General features: G+C 52.8%; 1 pseudogene; it reads left to right on the top strand.

The window, feature by feature from the left end:
* The first annotated feature begins 1673 nt into the window (after nt 1-1673).
* On the top strand, nt 1674-4115 carry LOC122685442 (annotated as a pseudogene).
* Nucleotides 4116-4493: the final 378 nt, after the last annotated feature.

Raw genomic sequence — 4493 nt, 5'->3', positions numbered from 1 at the left:
CTGAAAAGACATATATAAATAGTCAACCTATATATGACAGGAATTCCAGGATAAGATGAACAGAAGAAAAGAAACAGTTAAAAGAGTTAAAGGCTAATCAAGAAAACTCTTATTCCCTGAAAAACAAACAAACAAAAAACCCGGAGTCTAAAATCAAAAATTTAAACGTTCAAAGTTCTGGGAATAATTAATAAGAACATGTATATTTAAATGTATTCTGGTGAAATTCTGAACTTGGAGTTTAGGGAAAACAGAGCAATCTTACATGCATGAAAATAAAAAATGCAGCTTTTGTGACTGGCATGGAAAGAATCATTATTTCATGAAGTTATTACTCATTGTTTCTTACATAAAAGGCTCCAAAATCTAGGTTCGTTTGCATTTCTGCAATAACAAAAGCTTATACTTTTAAACTGGCTTCAAAGTACATCGAAAGCTTCTTCCAATTGATACTGCTTGGTGTCGATTTAGTGGCTATAGTTGGGAGAGCTTTCAACTTCTTTGTTGTCAAGTTCACTGTGGGAAGTTTAGAAATAATGCCTTCATTACCATAATCTATGATGATTTCGTATTGTTCTCAATTTCCTTATCACCCTTTGTACTTTCTGTTCACAACGGGCGTCACAGATCCAGGTTCCAAACCAAGATATATACCTAAGATAAATCAGCACATTTAAGTAAGATACAGAAGGACAAGCAAAATCATAAAACGTAATAACTGAGGCTATTTGTGAAAAGGGACTTCACTTTGGATGGAAATGGAAGGAAGCAAATTTATATTTTTTAAATGGAAACTGAATAAAGCACAATTTCAGCACATATTTGAATTAATTTGACTGATGGAGCTGAGTTTTACTTGACTGATACTTAAATTTGGGAAAGAAGCAATGTTCTATAAAGTGGTGAATTTTTTTTTTTTTTTTTTGTGAATTTTATTTTTTATAAAACAGCTGTATGGACCTCTACTGACTGAGTAAACTATCACACATCCCTGCTTCTCTGACAGATTTGCAGAAGCCATGGGCGTGAACGACACAAGCATACATTTTCAGCACCATGGCAGACCCCACCTCGATTCATCCACAGAGTAACCCAATACCACTTGTGCCTTGGAGTACAAAAAATACAAAATTTTCTGTATACACTGCATATTTTCTTTTTTCTAGGTAATCTCACACATACACTGCACACAGAAGATATACAAAGAACTGGAATTCTTCTGATGCCCTTATAAATATATGTGACACCAAATTTTCAACAATACTTCCCCAAGTCTTCAGATAATCAGCATTCCAGTACAACAAACCAGCCTTTACTGGCCAAGATAAATGTAGCAAGGAATACACCAGGAGTGTATAATCCAACTTTAAGAACCCTTGCTCTCAATGAAGAAAGTGAAAGTCGCTCAGTCATGTCTGACTCTTTGCGACCACATGGACTATACAGTCCATGGAATTCTCCAGGCCAGAATACTGGAGTGGGTAGCCTTTCCCTTCTCCAGGGCATCTTCCCAACCCAGGGATCGAACCCAGGTCTCCCACATTGCAGGTGGATTCTTTACCAGCTGACTCACAAGGGAAGCCAAATAATCTTTGTCAAAACGGCTAGGAAAGTGTCCCCATGAGCAGCGGCCGGACCTGCGGTCACGCTGACGCCTCGCCACGTGGCCCCAGGGCCCGGAGCGGCCGGAGCAGCTCGCACCCTGACCCCGGCCGGCTCCCGCTCCGGGCTCTGCAGGCGGGCGGGCGAGCGCGGCGCGGCCCGGGCCGGGGGGGATGTCGCGGCGGACGCGCGGTGAGGAGCTGGATGAGCTGCACTACCAGGACACAGATTCAGATGTGCCTGAGCAGAGACAGCAAGTGCAAGGTCAAATGGACCCAGGAGGAGGACGGGCAGCTGAGGGCCCTGGTGAAGCAGTTTGGGCAGCAAGACTGGGAGTTCCTGGCCAGCCACTTTCCTAACCACACCGACCAGCAGCGTCAGTACCGCTGGCTAAGGGTCTTGAATCCAGACCTCATCAAAGGGCCATGGACCAAAGAGGAGGACCAGAAGGTCATCGAGCTGGGCACGAAGCAGTGGACGCTGATCGCCAAGCACCTGAAAGGCCGGCCGGGCAAGCGGTGCCGTGAGCACTGCCACAACCACCTCAACCCCGAGGTGAAGAAGTCCTGCTGGACGGAGGAGGAGGACCGCATCATCTGTGAGGCCCACAAGGTGCTGGGCAACCGCTGGGCCGAGATCGCCAAGATGCTGCCGGGGAGGACGGACAATGCTGCGAAGAATCACTGGAACTCTACTATCAAGAGGAAGGTGGACACAGGAGGCTTCCCGAGTGAGTCCAGAGACAGCAAGCCCCCCACGTACTTGCTGCTGGAGCTGGAGGACATGGATGTGCCCCCTTCTCGGAAGGCCAGGGAAGTGTCGTGACCAGCTGGCCTCCGGCATTCCCTGCCCTGAAGGAAAAAGAGAGCAGCGAGGAGGAGGTCGCGGCGGCCGCCCCCGCCCAGGAGCAGGAGCCCGTCCCCGCAGAGCTGGACGGAGTGCAGACCCCGGAGCCCCTGGAGGACTTCCCCAAGCATGAAGACCAGGAAGGCTCCTCGCCGGAGACCAGCCTGCCCTACAAGTGGGTGGTGGAGGCTGCCAACCTTCTCATCCCGGCTGTGGAGTCCGGCCTCTCGGAAGCCCTGGACTTGATCGAGTCGGACCCCGATGCGTGGTGTGACCTGAGTAAGCCTGACCTCCCCGAGGAGCCGTCGGCCAAGGGCAGTCTCGTGGGCAGCCCAGGGCAGCCCCAAGCCTGGCAGCCTGGCAGCCCGCGCCGCCCTGGCCAGCCGCCTCCGCGGCACCCAGCGTGACCGAGTACCGCATGGACGGCCACATCATCTCCGACCCGAGCCGCGGCAGCCGGGGCGAGCTGATCCCCATCTCCCCCAGCACTGACGTGGGGGGCTCGGGCGTGAGCACGCCGCCCTCCGTGCTCAAGCAGCGGAAGAAGAGGCGTGTCGCCCTGTCCCCCGTCATGGAGAACAGCGCCAGCCTGTCCTTCCTGGACTCCTGCAATAGCCTCACCCCGAAGAGCACGCCCGTCAAGACCCTGCCCTTCTCGCCGTCCCAGTTTTTGAACTTCTGGAATAAGCGGGACACACGAGCTGGAGAGCCGCTCGCTGACGTCCACCCCCGTGTGCAGCCAGAAGGTGGTGGTCACCACGCCGCTGCCGCGGGACAAGACGCCGCCGCACCAGAAACACGCTGCGTTTGTTACCCCAGATCAGAAGTACTCCATGGACAACACTCCCCACACACCGACCCCGTTCAAGAACGCCCTCGAGAAATAGGGACCACTAAAGCCCCTGCCCCAGACCCCCCCACCTGGAGGAGGACTTGAAGGAGGTGCTGCGCTCTGAAGCCGGCGTCGAGCTCATCATTGAGGACGAAGTGAGGCGCGAGAAGCAGAGGAGGAAGGCCGGGATGCGGCGAAGCCCCATCAAGAAAGTCCGCAAGTCCCTGGCTCTCGACATTGTGGACGAGGACATGAAGCTGATGATGTCCACGCTTCCCAAGCTGTCCAGCATCCTCGCAGCGGGCTCCTCAGGCCTCACCCCGTCGGGCAGCAGAGAGGACAGCAGCCTGCTCAACCAGGGCTTCCTGCAGGCCAAGTCCGAGAAGCCAGCGGCCCCGAAGTCCCGGGCCGCTTTCCCTCCCTGGCCCCATGACCAGCGCCTGAAATACGGTGGCCTGCGGGGTCACCAGGGACCAGCTCTTCATGCAGGAGAAAGCCCAGCAGCTCCTGGGTCGCCTGAAGCCCAGCCACACGTCTCGGACCCTCATCTTGTCTTAGGGGCTTGGCAGTCACGAGCCCGTTCTCATGTTTACAGGGGGCCAGGGGACTGATTCTGGGCTGTGAATTTGAGAATCATACTCAGAGACAGCCACCAGCCCCTCCCAGACTGCTCAGGTGGGGACAAGCAGGCCCACCTACTGACCTGTCTCTGAGCCCGGCTGCAGCTGCGGGCAGTTCCTGGTGCTAACAGAACAAAGTCCCACCTCTGAGCTGGCCTGGCCCTCCCTGAGTGCCACAGGGAGCCCCTCAGCTTCTCCCAAGCCCTGGTCAGGCCTGCCCTCATCTCAGACCCCTGCTTAGGACAGGGGACCTACCTAGCCAGCGTGCTCCTTCTTGCAACTTGTTGGTGCATTTTCTTGAAGGAATAAAAGTTGTCTTTCTCCAGCAATCTATAGATTCAATGCAATCCCTATCAAGCTACCAATGGTATTTATCACAGAACTAGTACAAATAATTTCACAATTTGTATGGAAATACAAAAAACCTCAAATAGCCAAAGCAATCTCGAGAAAGAAGAATGGAACTGGAGGAATCAACCTGCCTGACTTCAGGCTCTACTACAAAGCCACAGTCATCAAGACAGAGTGGTACTGGCACAAAGACAGAAATACAGATCAATGGAACAGAATAGAAAGCCCAGAGATAAATCCAC

Source organism: Cervus elaphus, chromosome 28 (assembly GCF_910594005.1).
Source record: "Cervus elaphus chromosome 28, mCerEla1.1, whole genome shotgun sequence".
Classification (NCBI taxonomy): Eukaryota; Metazoa; Chordata; class Mammalia; order Artiodactyla; family Cervidae; genus Cervus; species Cervus elaphus.
This window is presented reverse-complemented; position numbering and strand designations above follow the sequence as displayed.